The sequence below is a fragment of the Sturnus vulgaris genome, chromosome 6 (assembly GCF_052056855.1).
Source record: "Sturnus vulgaris isolate bStuVul1 chromosome 6, bStuVul1.hap1, whole genome shotgun sequence".
NCBI classification, from domain to species: Eukaryota; Metazoa; Chordata; class Aves; order Passeriformes; family Sturnidae; genus Sturnus; species Sturnus vulgaris.
In genome coordinates this window covers 8,762,217-8,779,098 of record NC_142248.1, presented here as the reverse complement: position 1 = coordinate 8,779,098, position 16,882 = coordinate 8,762,217, and the positions used below count along the sequence as shown (strand labels likewise).

Here is a 16,882-nt window from a genome sequence, read left to right as displayed (position 1 = left end):
TTCTTCACAAGAACAGAAGGGGAACTGTCACATTTGTGTGCCTGCTAAGTGGGTTGGTTAACTGCATGCATGTCCCCAGTGTTGGTTTGTTCACAGTTACAGGTTCACCTGTGGTTAAAATACCCTTTTATACAACTTTTTATGTCAAGTGAACATCAGTTGTCGTTAGGAAAAGATTAAGTCCTTTTTATCTGCAGGTTTGTTGCTGTGATGTGCCTTGCCCATCTGATCTTTGATTGGTCCCATTATATTTGTTAACTTTGGGGATCCCTTTTGTATTACTTTGGCCTGTCTGATTCCACGTTTACTCTTGCATGTGTAACATCCTGCTTTCTCTGGGGGAGAACCCTTTTCTTAGAGGAGAGATTTGGAAAACAAGCATAAAATTGACTCTGGTACAATACAGTACAGACTTTCAGGTATTTTCAAGTCATGCCATGTTGATTAAGGCATTGGTGTGGTATCCTGAATGTGATGGAGTCCTGGAATGATTTGTGTAGGAAGAGACCTTAAAGATGATTCAGTTCCAGCCCCTCTGCCAGGGGCAGGGATACCTTTCACTAGACCAGGTTTCTCAGAGCTCCAACCTGGCCTTGAATGTTTTGAGGGATGGGGCATCCATAACTTCTCCAGGCAACCTGTTTGAGTGCCTCACCAGCCTCACAGGAAACAATTTCTTCCTATTCTCATCTAGATCTACTCTCAGTTTGAAGCCATCCCCCCTTGTCCTGCCACTACATGCTCTTGTCAAAAGTCCCTCTCTGTCTTTCTTGCAGGCTCCCTTCAGGTACTGGAAGGCAGCAATTAGGTTACCCTGAAGCCTTTTCTTTTTCAGGCTGAACAAACCCAATTCTGTCAGTCTTTTCTCGTAGGAGAGGGGTTTTGCTATAGATTGTTTAGAAAATGAAATGATTAATCTTGGCCTTTTGATTTTATAGATTTATATGACTAATTTGTTATGCTTTCAAAAATCTGAGCTAGTAAATGGAGGTAATAGTTTAGTGTCTCATTAGAAATGTTAACCAGAGTATCAATTACATGTTTATATTTGAAAATAAGTGGGAAAAATAGCAATCAGAATTGTATCTTTTTTATTTCAGAGTGCCATTTTGAAGGTGCATGCAGATTCTGAAGAGCTTTCATGCTGAGTCAGGCCTTTTGACTTTGTTCATGTTTATATAGCTCATATAAATACAGAAACACTTTTTCACAGTCCTTAGATTTTCATTTAAGTATATTTCCTCGTGAGACTGATGTGAAATGCTACAATATGGTCATACTGTGTTAGATAGCAAAGGTGCAACTTGGATGTTCCTGAAAGTTGTTTCCTGCTGAGAAGTTTGCAAATAATGGGTAAAACTCACTGGCAACTTCAAGCCAAACATATTTAGCCAGTTTTTTGTTTCTTAAAGGGGTTTACTGTGATCTGACTTCTAGGACAATAAAGAGCTGCTTGTGTATTTAATGTTCTCTGTGCCATTCTGTAATGCAAGAGCTCCTTGAAGTCATAAGCAAATAGAGAATCCTTAGATTGATAACCTTTTCCTAGTGGCTTTTCTCTTGAAGTCTTCTGCAGTTGTGTAATATTTCACTTCTTACCATCCCTGGCAGAAGCAACCACAGTGAAATAGATTATTTATCTGGTTTAAGCGTATCTTATAAAAAAAAAAGTCATAGTTTTAACTGTTCTTTTTGAAATCATTAGTACTGTGAAATGAAAACATTTGGAATGCTCCTTAGAACAATTTTTCCTTAGTTGCTGCTTGAAAATAATTTATTAATATGGTGTTTATTAACTGTCATCACCTGGTGTTGAATTGTATCTAGAGCTCAGGGCCCTTGGATTATGGCTTGTTTTTATTTTTATGTTAGTTCAAATGTGCTTGTAGATAAAAAAATGCTGTGAACCGTGGATTCCCATCTGAGAATTCTTCAGCTGTGTTTGGATATGCTGTGTGAAGACTTACTGTTATTTTGAAGGTGGATAGTCCCAGGTGTGCAGTTAGTATGTGCTAACATAAAAAAAAATATACAGTGTGACAGTATATAAGAATAAACAATAGTAAACCAAAATGGAATATTGTCATTTGAATGAATTCTAATGGCTCTTGTACTATTACAGGTGTCTGTCTCCCCTTAATTGCACTAATTACATATGTATAATTGGTGACAGCACATGTAGTGTGTAGAGAAAAGATATTTGGAAGGCAGACTCTTTAGTTGTTGAGGGTGCAAGTTGAACTTCAACAAAACATTTTGTCTCTCATCTGTCTTTTATCTTGCACTTTTTCAGCTTTAGACTTTCTGTTTCCTGATGGAAAAGTATGAAGTGTAGTGACAAGTTTGTCCTTCTTTACACAGTAGGCTCTCTAATGAGTTCAGTGATGGACAGCACTGATGTCAAACTGTATCTCTGTAAAACAGTGTACAGTGAAAGCTGCTACAAATTCTGCTTGTATATCAGGTTTAAGATTACATATGATTTTTTTTAACATTGTCTCCATGTCTTTTCTTTCATCTTTCACAGAGTTCATCCATATACTATCTTGTCTTTTCCTACTGTCCTGTTACTGGGATCAGGATTTAGCAGAAAGCCCAATTTCATGGTTCTGCATCTCTTGGTGTTTGAGCACTGCCTTGTTTTCTTTGCTTGGTGTCTGTCAGCATCTCTTGACTGATGGCAAAGGGTGATCTATGGTTAAATGAAGCAGCTGCTAAAAAAGAAAACAGTGGTGATGCTCAGAACAATTCATGAAGTACTTTGCTGTTTGAAAACTGGGTTATATGTATAGTATAGAATAAACATATCCATATTATATGCATATAGACAGATATATATACAAAACTATATAATTATACTGGTCACATAGGGTGGTTTGTACCACAATCATTGGGCACTGTAGGGAAGCCTGACTTACTACCAATGTATCCCTGCTTTGGGGATGAATGAAGCATTTTTTTGTGGAGCCTTTAATCCATAGTAAATTCATTGCAGTGTATGCCTGCTCTCCTTCACACATTATAAACTGAAAGAGAAAAAAAGATGAAATTCAACTTTGTTAAAGATCAACATGTAACTTTTTTGCTTTTTATCCCTAAGTAGGAAGGACATATGTATAATTTGCTAAACATTTCCTTCATAAATTAAGCATGAGAAAAATAAGAAAGTTATACAAGATTGGCTTATGGATAGTAAAAGTGGGAGATAGGAAAATAACAACCACTTCAGGAGCAACACTGAAGTGTACATTTGAAGGAATATTCTCTTAATATCACACTGTTTTAGTCTGTTTGTGGTGAAGCCTGCTCAAGGAAAAGATATCAAAAATTTTTCGAATTTGAGCAACTTAAAGGATCTGAAATCTTTCTGAAATGACATGTACTCTAGTATTAGTACATGTTTATTTCCCTAACATTTAGGTTCTATAAAACTTGGTGTGTAGTATCAAGGAATATATTCAAAGGCATTTTCTGTTGTGCTGAATGATATAAATTTCATGGGTTTTCTGGATAATATTTATATTGATGGAATTATATTTAATACAGATTTTCAGTTTCCTTCATTATCAGTCACCTAAGAGACATTGCAGAATCTTTCAGATTTTGTTATCGAAAATCCCTGACCACTTCTTTGATCTTAATTGCCAGGATGTCAAATTTGATAGTCTTGACTTTGAAGATTTGATTGAAGATGTCCCTTTGATGAACCTGTCTGATAAACAGGGACATTTAGCACGTGTGACAGACGTGCCCTGCTCTCTCCAGGGAATCAGTGTTGTGTGTTCCTCCTTTTCTCAGCTCCCTGCTTGCTGAACGCTGCTTGCATCTGTTCTTTGCCTTCCCACCGAGGAGCAGTGGCAGCAGTGCAGAATTGATATTGTCTTCGAAATCTGCACAGCTGCTGGTGTGGCTCTGAGTCACAGCAAGGAGGTTCACCACAATCTTGTTAATGCACTGCTGCTTGACCAGCCAGTTAATAAAAGCAGACTCACTCAAGCTGATCGATGAGAGACTTTGCAATAAGGTGCTATGAGTTTTTTATTTGGTTCTTGTTTGAAAAAGCTTTAAAGGAAAGATGAAATTATGTATGAATTCCTGTTATAAATTCCATAGCAAAATCAAACCATGTGCTCGCTGTGAAGAACTTACCTTTTTCAGAAGGTAGAAAAAAAATGAAGAAGGAAAAGAGTGAGGCATCTAAGGCAAATAGAAAATATGCCTTTCTTTTACTTTACTAAATGGTTTCAATTCATACATAGAGGATTTTTAATAATTCTGTTGATGTTGGTATTTCTCTTGTGTGTTCACATCTCTTTCAATATAAATTTTCTCTGAGTGTAAAAGACTTGAGTAATGGTATTTGCTGGGGTAGTAATGTGTATATTTTTAATTAAAAAAAACCCTTTATCTACTTTATGTCAGAACTTTGATAGTATGAATTAAATTCCACAGTTTTAAATGATCCTGCAAAATCAATAGCAAGATTTTCTAGCTTTTTTAATATAAATATGAACTAGAAACAAATAAGACTTTTATTTTTTTTTTAATTGGCTTACAGCCATGTTCCTTTGTTGTGTTTTCAACATCACAGTTGTTTTTCAGTGACATGTATGGTATTGTCTTCCTTCTTCTATGAAGCCGGATGATTTTTTTTTTTCCTGTGACTGTCAAACATTATCTTTTGTTAGCATGGACTTTCTCTTTTGAACTAATTACTGCAATTGGTAACAAATAAACATGAGGCTGTACTGCATGAACAATTTTCTCCCTCAAATTCAAACCCAGGTTTGATTTTTTTTTTTTTTAATTTTATTTCTTGACCTGATTTTAAATGAACAGATTTTGCCAGCATTTCAGCCTGTAGATTGTTATTTCTTCTGTATTTTGACTGTGTTCTCACTTAACAAAATTCTTAATTGGGTTTTCCTGACAGCTTTTTTTCCCAGTCTTTTCATTCATTAGCCTATGTCTGCAGAGAGTGTTCTTTCTGTGTGATTTTCTTTCCTTTTAAATTTTCTCATTCTTTTGGTTGAATTTCTAAAGATAGTTACTACTTTCTCCTTTTTTTTTATGTACTTTTCCAGGCTTTATCTGTCCTTAATTTTAGTTTCCTTAAGCTGGTTTGATTTCAAATCTCTTTTGACTGCATCATCACTAATAGAGTGGACCATTGTCTGTTACTGAGGACAGCTGGCACAGATTGGGATTTGTCCTTTCTGTTAATCTTTCAGCCTTAAAACAGGTAGCTGTGTGCCCAGTACTGCTGGAACTTTGCCCAGCCATGTGATAACCCTCAGATTGTTCCCAGAGGTTGGGAGAGTGCAGTTGGCCTTTATCAAAACTATTTCAGGACTTATTCTGCCTGGGAAAGTTTTAGTCATTAATATATTGATGTAACCTTTATGGGTAACTTTTGTAAAGGCAATAGTTAAGCCAGTTACCAACTAGAGATTAAGTCAGTTTTATCTGTGATCTGCTTCCTAAAAAGCCTACTCTCTGAATCATTAATGTTAAATCTTATGCTTTGAATGATTCTGCTAGCTGTCTAGAAAAAAACCCAAACCCAAATCATACCCAACAACTGAAAAAAAAAAAAACCACCAAAAACCCCACACCCCAAAAGCAAGCAAACAAACAAAACAATCTCAATAGTCCATCCAACTCCCCCATCCCCTTAAATTTCCTGGTTTGGTAATTTACAGGAGGTCTGCATTTTCCTGCTCACTGTAACTTCCCCATTTGAATGTTATGCAGAGTGCTTGGCTTCTGTTGCATTCTGTATTTCAGAACGGATATACTGATCTTAAGATATTCAAGACAAAATTTCCTGCCCCACCCTGTATATCTGTCCTCCCTAAGCCAAGTAATGCCTTCTAAAGGGATGGAGTATCTCACGAAATTGAAAAGCTGAGGTATATTTTTGTTGACTTTCCGAGATTTCCAGCTACCCTTGTTTTTATTCCCATAGTTCTTGTGTCAGTTTGCTGAGAAGCAGAAGTTTACCAGGAAGCTCTGGAGATATTCTACTGTTTGCCACCTTCTCCTCCCTGTGACCCTTTAGCTACCCACACTTGCCACTCATTCCTTTGGAGCTGTGATCTAGGTTGCCATTTGTAAGTCTTGTTATTTTATTAAAGAGGACAGTCTTTGCCTTTAATTTGCTCACTGGTGATTTGAATGACAGCAGAGTTTTAGCCTGCCAGGCTGGGAAGCACAGATGGCACTTCACATGGCTGAGAAAAAGTGGAACTCTGGGGAAAAGAAGCATATGTTTTCCTGGATTTGAGAGAACTAAAAGAGGTCCAGTGCTTGAAGTGTTTTTCCAAATTTTCCCCAAATTTGCACTACACATGCAATAGTGTAATGTATTAGCAATGTCACTCTAGCATCCACGAAACTTTGTAAAGTGAAAAATGTAGGTCTGCAAACCCTGAACAACAGTGATGTGTCTTCCAGGAATAATGGGATGTGTCAGCTGGGGCCATGTAAATCAAAGGGAGAAATGAGTCAAGTGGTGGGGCCAGTGTGTCTTGAAGGAGAGGAGCAGCAAAGAACTTGAGAACTGTGCAGTGTTATACAGGTTTATTACCTCTGATTCACCTACCTCCTGGCAAGTGGATAGGTTAAAAATGTGTTTATATTTGGGATGTTATTTTGTAACTTAATTATTCATTGACCCTTTAATATGTCCATGAAAGAAGTCAGGGAATTGTGCACTGTCTGTGTACTGCATCAGTTTTTTGGGGTGTTCTGAGTCTGTGCCTTGAGAAACCATTATGTGTCAAAATTTCAATATCATGAAGGGACTTTGTACCTTAAAGCAACTATTTTATATTTTATTCTGTTATGGATAAGCACTCAATGATACTAAATTTTGTTCCCAATTGTTATTTGTGCTGTTAAAAATGATGTACTCTTGGAACGAGGTCAAAGTGGCAAAGTACTGTGTGACAAAGAAAAACAAGTGTGGGGAGATCTTTGTCTTTTATGCTTATTTTGAAAAATATTGAGGAGTAATGCTCCCAGATCTGGCTTGATTGAAAGTAGAATTACATTGACCTACTTATATGTCCTTCTCAAACCAAAAGCTTCGTAATCAAAGCTTGTTTGAAGTGGAACCTCCAGTACCAAACTGAATTGCAGAAAGAATCCTGTGCAGTTCTCTGCAGAACAGATGATTCCTGAGAGCTGCTTCTCTGTGCAGTAGAAGTTTGATGATTTGACTTTGCACCTTGCATATGCCAGCTTTTTTAGCTCCTAGCAGTAAGGAATCTGAAGAAAAAAAATGCAACAAAACCAAACCCCAAACTATTATGTAATTTGTATAAAAAACCCTATATGGTTTTTTAAAATATATACATTTAAAAAAATAGCTTTCCTTCTGTCTCTGTGGGATGTTTTTCTTTCCATATTTGTTTAAGGAAATTTGCTTAGTACCAGCAACCAGCAGTGCTACCAGACAGATGGATTGATGGGTATAGGAGAAATGAAATTCAGCTTTTCAGTTATATTCCTACTTCTCCATTAGAAACATACATTGTCTTAAAACTGGAAAAAACATGTTCTGAGCTTCACTTGGGCTTACAGAAGGAATAGTTTTCCATTTCTTTATCTTTACCAATTTATTGGTTTTGTTGTTTGTTTGTTTGTTTGAAGTGGTTTTGTTGTGTTTAAGTGTTTGAAGTTGTTTAAAATAGATTCTTTTCATGCAGTGTTCTTCTTAACATAGGTTCAGTCACTTCTCTTGAAACTACAAGCCAGCAGTGGAATATGTAGGTGACTTTATTAAAAAGCTGGTCTGTGTGCTTCAGAAATTGCTTGTACTAGAGAAGGTAGGATTATCACACTTAGGAGTAGATTTATGTGTTTGGAGTAATAGAAAATGTTTATTAAATAAAAAAAAAAAAGATTGCAAGTTCACGTGCTGGAGCACTGATGGGAACCCCTGATGGAACCAGGCTGGTGATCAGAGGCAGATTGCTCTTCTATGACCCAGCTCCTGAGCTGCTGCCTTCTCAGATGATGTGGCTTGGTGAGAGTAACATGAATCTAAACCACACCAACTGGTTTCTAGCTTTTAAAAACAGATGGTTAGGACCAGCCAATAAAGCATTCATGGATTTACTTTTAGATTGGCATTAGCTCTGATCACAGTCATACTCAGAAAAGAGTAAGTCATTGCTCTTAGAAAGAACTGTTAGTGTGATTAAACTGAACCTGACTTATTAAAGGAAAAAGAAAGCATTTGGCAAGTTAGACCTGGGAAGAAATAGCAATAGTCTTTATTGGGTGTGAGGGCATATATGGGAGAGAAACATCTGAAAATAAATATATTTGAGGCGTAAATTTAAGAATGAATCTTGTTTGAAAGTCAAAGGATGAGGTCTGGTCTCAGTAATGGGGGGAAAGAAGCTTGGTTGCTCAAGATGGTATTTTACATATTTATGTAAGAATACCATGTGAGATGATAAGGTTGATCCTGGACTCAGAAATTAAAAATGAACATTTGAGATTTCTTGGTATTAGAATAACAAAAATCTCTGAGAAAGAGGATAGAGCAGATATGGAAATATTTGATTGTTATTTGTCATAAAGTTTTCAGTTTTACAAATTCTGTTCCTCACTGCTACTACTGATATCCTGTACATATCCAGAGGGAATATTTATTGGTTTTATTTTTCTCTTCTTAGTGCAATTTGCCATTCTCTAAAGGTGGGATTTTGAGTGATGTGTCTGATTTATCCTGTGGTATTGGGAAAATAGTCCTGGTCTGGCATATGAGTCTAATGTCTGTGTTCAGAATTAAATCAGTTTGCCCCAGTCAGATGGAGAAGGGATGGGAGAAGTGTTTCATTTTTTATTTCCTCCTTGCTGTAATCCTCTGTATTCCTAAGGTGATGCAGGTATTTTAATCTAACACTTCTGCAGTTACAGTCACTAAAGCGTGGCATCCTTGTATTCTATTACCTTGCTCTCGTGCTTTCAAATTTTGTGTCTTTTTAAAATGCAACTGAAATTACAGGAAAAGTGTTGATGAAATGTTTTGGACTCAGTTTTGGTTGTAATGCAGTAGACTGGGTTGAACACTGCAGATGTTATTGAATCCTTTATAAGGATAGATTTTTTAAAAAAAATATATAAATTAAAAAAAAAAAAAAGAAAAAAGGCAATGACTAGTCTGTATACACTCAGCAATTCAAAGTCAGAATTGGGCATACAACTAAAATTTCCTATCCATAAGGTCACTTCATAACCTTTATTTCCAAAAAGATCTGTGTGAGTGGGCAAATTTATCTGGAAGGAACCACAGTCTAATTAGTGATATTTGTAAATACTCTTGAGGCGATTGAAACACAAATGTGAAGATTTTAAACAATACTTTCAGTTTTTATATTATGAATAGAATTCAAATCTCAGGGATTTATTAGTAATAATAATAAATTGGCTGTAAAATTGTAAACTTTTTGGTAGTTTTGAATGTTTCAGAGTAGGCTGGCTTTTTTAAGATAATCACAATTTCTATAAAGTGACTGATTATTCTTTTTATGGAACTGTGGGAAAAAAACCCAAAGAGCTTTATTTCTGTCCCCTTAGTAATGTAGGGCACAGTGATTAGCCCAGCCTGGTAGGACTGGAAGGCCTTTTGGTACTGCTTGCAATTCTATTGCTTACAAATAAATCAACTTGTAAATTTAGTAATAGTTCTTTTTGTTGCATGAAATGTAAATGTTTCCACTTCATGTTTACCATAAGCTACTCTGTCTAAATCTAATTTTCCATAGGCATGGCTCACATAATGTACTACCTTCTTCTTGTTAATGAGGTTGGGATTATAAACTTGTGAGAAAGTACATCATAATGCTTCACACAAAAGTATGAGTAAGCATCATTCTAGACCATGCTCTAATGTGTTCCTCTTGGAACATGTATTTTTCTTCTGCTTGGCTTCTTGAAGGTCTTGAGACCTTCAGCTGAAAGTTTAACCTCTTCATTTTTGTGAAACAGGCAGTGTAGCTGATTTGATGGGAGCTACAATAAAAGAATGAATTTATTTTTTTCTGATTTTATTTTTTATAGATGGAGTAACTGGGTTGTATTTTTTGTTTGAATTTCTGAGATACATAATCACAGCAGAAGCTATAACCTTTTCATTGAGTGCCTTAGCCAAAGTATACCCAAACTATCAATCTCAAATAAAAGTGAAAATAGCTATCTCCCTATTTCCCTCAGGCTTTCCATTTTTGGAAGTTCATGGGCTCTGCCTTTGTAGGTGCTGATTACTTTAAATAATTTATTACATGAATAGGAAAACACAGAATTCAGATTTGGTTTTTATCACTGTTGCTGCTTTTGAGAGCTTTAGAGTTGCCAGTTCACCTTGTTCATTTAACAGTACAGCTGCTGAAGCTTCTCTTTGAAATTGAAAATCACTTAATTTTCATTCAAAAATGGGACTAATTTGGCAGAATTCTCATTGCAGTAAAAGTCAGTTATCTGAAGCATTTATCATTTTTTCCCCTTTGTTCCTGTTCCTAGTACTATTGTTGCTTTAATTGGTTTCCTGTTTATTTTTTTTTTCTTGCTTTCATTCCTTTCCTTGAAGTCAGCATCACAAATAAGCTTTCTCAACAACCAATTAATTGCTGTTTCAGAGTCTGATAGTACAGCTTTTGATTGCTTTTCTGTTAAATGGCCAGGAATCAACTTTTAGTTCAGTAGTGTGCTGCCATTCTGAATTAGTGAGACAAGTGTTAGGAAATTATGTACTAACTCCATGCCTTGATAACCCCAAAGTAAGATTTCGTTTAAAACAGTTTCTTCACTGAAAGAGTAGTCAAGCACTCTAAAAGGCTGCCAAGGGAAGTTGCTGAGCCTCCATCCCTGGGTGAATTTAAAAGATAAGTAAGTGTGGCTCTTAAGGACATGGTTTAGTGAGGGACTTGACAGTGGTAGGTTTGTGGCTGGACTTGATGATTTTAAAGTTCTTTTCTAACCTAAATAATTGTGTGATAAAAACTAATGATCTTTTTCTCTTCTACTTTCAGAGAATTGCCTATGCTTCAAAATGAAAGTAAGGAAGAAGAATCCCCAAAAGTATTAATTTGAGCAATAATTATTGCTTGTAAGTAAGTACTTCTCATTCTTTGTGATGTTGCCTTCACAACTGAAAACTGCTCTTCTGTTGAGATAAGTCTTTGTCAACTGAGGGAAGGAAACATTGCAGAAAAGAGGCCAGGTCCTTCTTCATTTTTAAGTGATGCCTGTCAAAATGGGCCAGTCAGATACCTATTTCACCTTTTGTTTCTCCTTACCTATTCCTCTCCCTTCTCCTCTTTGCCTCTCATCTCTAAAAAGAGAAATTCTTTGGTAGGCTCATTACGTACCCTCTGTCTTACATACAAAACCCTGTATTTCTTTGGCACTATTTCTGGGCTTTTTCCTTCTATATTGCAGATATTCCATGTATTTCTCAGAGATAAGCTGTGCTTCTGCAGAGGCTGGGCACAGGCTCTACTCCATGAAGTTTTTCAAGAGTTCTGAGCAACTAAGCTGTTGTGGGTGGAAAGTATTGTGTGCTCTGGGATATCCCAGATCCAGTGCTAGTTAATGCTTCAGATTCTTATGGTTTTGAAGGTCTGAGCAAATACCATAATAATCATGTTTGAGGATACTTTTTTATTTAAATAAAGCTTAGCAGAAAGGTAACTCTCTTTGTTTTGAGAAAAATGCTTAAAGAATGAACTTCACTGAAACATGAATATGGGTGTGAACTTGGAAACCAAGCATATTATAACATTATTCTTTTTCTGATGCAACTACAGAGAAGACTCTTATGATCAGTATACTTAACTATGATAAGAAAGTTGTGAAAATTTCTTAAACTTCCACAATTGAACAAATTAGACTAAGAGTTCTAGCAAATTTGTTGCAGATTTGATGCTTTTACAGTTTACCCAACTTCACTAATGGATGTAAAGCTGGCGACATCTAAAGTGCTCTCAATTATTTTGATTTATTTTGCGCACTTATTATTCTAGAAGTACTGTGGTATTGTAAGAGTTTAATGAATGGTTTATTAAATAAAAAAAGGCAAAAAGAAGCGAGATTTCAGATAATGTTCTAGGGACCTTCAGGCCAGAACAAAGAATAGCTCTCCAAGTGCCCAGTGTCCAGGTAGGTGTCTTGAAACTGGGTTAGATGTTGTGACTGCTTCCTGTTGGTGAAAGGACTTGTTTCCATTTCCTGAACCCTGCTTTCTTCTCTGTCTGACTCCTGCTGAAGAGTTAACTGGTTTATCTCACAAATCCAGAGGAAAGGTGGCTAGTTTTGTTTCTTGGCTTTTGGGATGGATCAGCTCAGACAGCTGTTCAAAGAAGTGTCCAAATGGTACAGAAGAAGCAGCCTCTGCAGGCAGGAGCAAATAGTGTGGGAGTGTCACCTGTCACTTTAGGCAGCTGCCAGTCTGTGGATTAGCCCAGCAGTTCATGGTAACACTCTTGAAATTGTTAGGCTGGGAATATGTGATGTGACTTTGGACTTTTCTGTGGAGGCTTCAGACTAGGAGTGGCTAACTTTGCCATTGCAGTTAGTCGGAATGGTTTGTGATATGGAGTAGAAACAATGATTCAGAGGGAAAAAAACTTAGCTGGTAGCCAGGAAATCTGTGACAGTCGTTCTCCTACCCCACCCTCCAACTCTCCAGCCCCATATGTAGTATCTGTGTGCTCCAGGCTCTGAAAATGAATGAAAGGTAGAAAAACTTCCATGACTTTTCAAAGCCTCACTTGTAGAATTGGCTGATCCCTTGTTATGTAATACAACAATTTGTATCTTGATTAGAAGTTTTGTAAATTAAAATTTGTTTCTTTGAGAGAGCCTGCTTGCAGGCATGCATGCATATGTGGTTACTTAGTTTTGTACTTCCTATTCTGTGTTCACACTAAGTTGATTTGTCTGGAAGCTGTGGTGATGGTTTGACTGTATTTAGCAGAGATGTGTTCCTTCTTTTAGCAAGAAAGAGGCACACTGGTTGAGAACTGCATGAAACATCTTCTTGCCTTTTCTGTTTAGTTTGTGTGGGAGGGTAATTAAAAGGATTTGTGCATGTCTATAAACGGCAGTGCCTGGAGCTCTAGTTAAGCCAGTGCTTTGGTGTATGCATTGCTCAGCTGCTGAGGGAGGCTGAGCGGTGGCAGAAAGCTGATTTGGGCTTGGTGTCCAGGTAAGATAGAGGTGCTGCTGCTGGGTTGAGACAAGTAACTGAGCACTACAGAGAAGGTGATATTTTACCTGTATTACTTGATTATGCAATCCATGGATTGTGTTGTAGGATTCCTGCTTCTGGTCAGATGTTGTAACAAGCTGCATTTGGAATTATTTTCTGCTATCACAGTCTGGCTTGGGAAAACTGTATTATCAACCATATACTTATTTAATATTTTTTCCTGATTCTTTTCAGATATAAAAATATTTCCATGATAGCCTTTCCTTTTTTTTCCCCCAAATCATATTTCACACTTAGTCTAATCTGTTCCATCTATGAACTGCTGTTCTGTAGTTTGTTGAGAAATAAAGATCAAATCAACATTTCTTATTGCATTCTAAAACACTTTCTTATTCTTTCTCAGATATTCTGTAAGTTAGATTAATCTGTGATAGGCTTTCAAGATAAACTAATCTCTGGAAAAGGCCTGTATATCTTGAGTTTTATTTATTTTAAGGGCACCTAAAATCTCGGATGGATATTCTCTGTTTCTTCATATCTAAATAGATCAGTGTATGATTGCTGATGAAAAATACTTTTTCAGGAGGGTATGTTGCAGATTTAGCCCTGCCATTTTATCAGGACTGTGCCTCTGTCATTCTGGAGTATCTGTGATCTTGCTTGCTACTTTTCCTCTTGCCTGAGGACCAGCAAAGTCTGTTTCTTGTTCAAACATTTGGCTTCAGTGTGCTTTTCTGTCCTGGAAGACATTTAGCTTGGATTCTTCTTTGAAAGATTGCTTCCTGCTCCTCTGTCTCTCTGAACTGTATTCTTTATTAAAAGTGTGCTCTAGATAAGTCATTTCTGATGCAGCAGCACAAACAACAGTCTTTTATGTTATTCTTTTCAAGAAAAGAGGATGCTAATGGATCCATTGACACACATGTTTAGTGCAGTGAAAAATTATACCAGTCTGAGACACTGCAGAGCAGTTGGAAGATTGGAGGAGAATTTAACATGAAGCAAGAAATTTAGAATGAGCAGGGGGAAATGGGATTCAAGCTATTAAGGGCAAACTTAAAATACTGCTTTTAAATTAAAGGAAAAGAAAACAAGAGAGTCCAGGATAAGGAATGGCTGAGAGTTCTGAAGAAAGAGATTGGGGGTTAAGAGCTGACCTTAAATCAAGATTATCATGCACAAAAAGTAGTTCTGAGAATGTAACATCAGGCCAAGATGAGTAAATGAAAGTGCTGTCCTTCAGCACTGTAAAACTGATGTAAATCTCTCTGCACAACCTAGGGTAGAAATGGAGTCAGCTAGGTCATTGTGTCCAGTTAGGAACCATGCACTTAATTTTGATTTCTTTGCATGCATTATCTTGCCACATTGGAGAATCCAGAAGCAAATAGTTTTATATTGAAAATATAATGCTTGATCCAAGACCTGTGAGGAGAGGTTAAAATAGTAACAGGCTGATTAAGGAGAAAAATCTTTTCCCCCAAAAATTGTCTATCTCTTTTGTGAATGAAACATAGGGAAAGAGGCTTTTTGCAAAAGATGCTGAGAAGGAGCATAGGATCTCTTTCTGCATATTGCAAAATTTTTTACTTCAAATATTTTTTAGCTTAAATACTTCTTCCAATGGACCAAGTAATGTTTTATCTCAAATACATCTAAGTTTAAAATTAAATAGTCCAAATCTAAAACATCAATGGAAATTTTGAAAAAAAACCAAAAAAACCCCAAAAAAGCCAACAAACTAGACATAACCTGGTGGATATTATTTGGCTCTAAATTACTGTTATTTTTACAGTGCCTGAAAAGTCAAATTTCAAATATCACTGGTAATCTGTACCTTTTAAAATGACTGGGATTAGTCAGTTATGTGAAACTAAACTTTGGTATTGACAGATTTTTTAAGGGGACAAGATCAGAGGAAACAGCCAGGCAAGAAGTTTCCTGTTTCACAAGTTCTTTCAGGTAAATAGGTGAGGATGTTCATCACAGGATTTAAAAAATTTTATTTTTAGTATGAAATACAGAGAGATGGTGTAGGTGTGATAAATGTGAGTTATGAATTTTTATTGATGTTATCATTTTTAAACTAAATGGTAGAGGGGGTGGTAGTCTTGCACACTTTTTGCTGTTGAGTGAAAGAAATTGTAGTTGTCACAGGGAGAAGAACGAGATGTTGATAAATGTCAAGATGACATCTACAGTATAGAAATATTCTGCAATTAATTTGGCTTTGCTCTTTTTAATGATGTCATTATACTACATTGATAATTCAGTACTTCTTTATTGTTTGGATTATATTAAATAGTGGCTAATTAAACACTTCTGAAATTGTCAGATCCTGTTAGCGTAGGAAAATCTTAATTTAATTGTTTTTGCACTTCAGTCTTGGTGGGGTTTTTTTGTTACTTCTTTTGTTCTTAAACAAATGTTGAAATAAGCCAAGTCTAACGGAAACGAGAAAAATTAGATGCTTGCCAGTATGTGGAAAAAACCTAATCAAGACAGAGGTTAATTATAGGGTGATTAACTTGAAACTGATCCTAATGATACTGTCTTTTAATCAGATTGATTTTGCCTAAGCATATTTGTTGTAATTCATGTTAACTGTATTAAAATTAGTTAATGAATCCAAAAACCTGTCAGTAAGGAGGGAACTTTCAAACTCTAAGGAAGGCTCCCTCATTGTTACATGGCAGGAGGTTCTTGGTCATTGGCTTTAGTTCTTGGGAAAAATACACTGCTCCTAATAAATGTCTAAATTTGATAGAAAGACATCACTAACTGTTAAATTGCTTGGCAAGTTGAGCTGGAAAGTATTTGGGTAGAGCCAAATGTCTGATCCCAGGTCTAGAGACCAATATTGTAGATTGCACTTATGGATTAGAGACAATGGTTTTGAATAACACAGCCAGTAGAGGGGATGTAGGGGAGGTGATATTAAATGCTGTCTACAATATTAATGGGCTGTGGTGAGTGTATAATGGCTAGTTTGGGGTTCCTAAGATTAGTCAGAAATAGTCATAAGAGGTTTGGAAGAGGGCTGTAAAAATGCAGGTTCTGGGAAAGTGGATCTCATTTCAGAAAATTTAAGAAGCTTATTCTGTTGAAGTATTACTTGAGATGTTTTGAAGATTTGAACCTTAATCCTTTATGAAAAGACATTGGTGAGAGCTGAAAACGCATTTGGTAGCTAAGTAGTTGAGCAATTTATCTGGGAATCATTTGTTCTCTCTCATTCTCTCTGTTAGTGTCTTTGAATCTCATGGATGGTTTTAGTAAAACATGTGCCTTTTCTTGGAGAACATGTGTGGTGCTGATGCAAGAAATAGGAGAAAGTGTGTGGTCATTGGATCACAAAGCAAAGATGGTAGTCATGATGTATTAGGGAGCAAGAAGGCAGTATAGCAGAATATACACATTAGATGGAAAGAAAGCAAGGATTGCTATTGGCCTTGCAGATGGAGCTGAGCCCCCGTGTTATGGCTCAGGAAATAAAGATATTACAGACTACAGCAGGGGAATCCCAGTCCAATTCCTGGTGCCATATTCCCCTCTGGGAGCAGGGTTTTAATATCCCCTTACCCAAGTCAGGGTGTTACTGGTAACACTTTTGTCACAAATACTATGTAAAATACAATGTGTCACAGTAACCAGAAT

At 36.4% G+C, this 16,882-nt stretch overlaps 1 protein-coding gene across 5 annotated transcripts in view; it reads left to right on the top strand.

Annotated features, from left to right (window-relative positions):
• The window catches only part of FUT8 (fucosyltransferase 8), a 96,846-nt gene that overhangs the window by 10,555 nt on the left and 69,409 nt on the right, over window positions 1-16,882 (top strand). For 2 of the 5 annotated variants that reach the window (XM_014881897.2, XM_088166836.1), the window contains exon 2: window positions 11,046-11,122. The gene's annotated coding sequence lies outside the window, so the exon portion shown is untranslated. Of the gene's footprint in view, window positions 1-9,712; window positions 11,127-16,882 lie in introns of those variants that run through there. The other 3 variants (XM_014881900.2, XM_088166834.1, XM_014881898.2) reach the window with 3 other exon arrangements.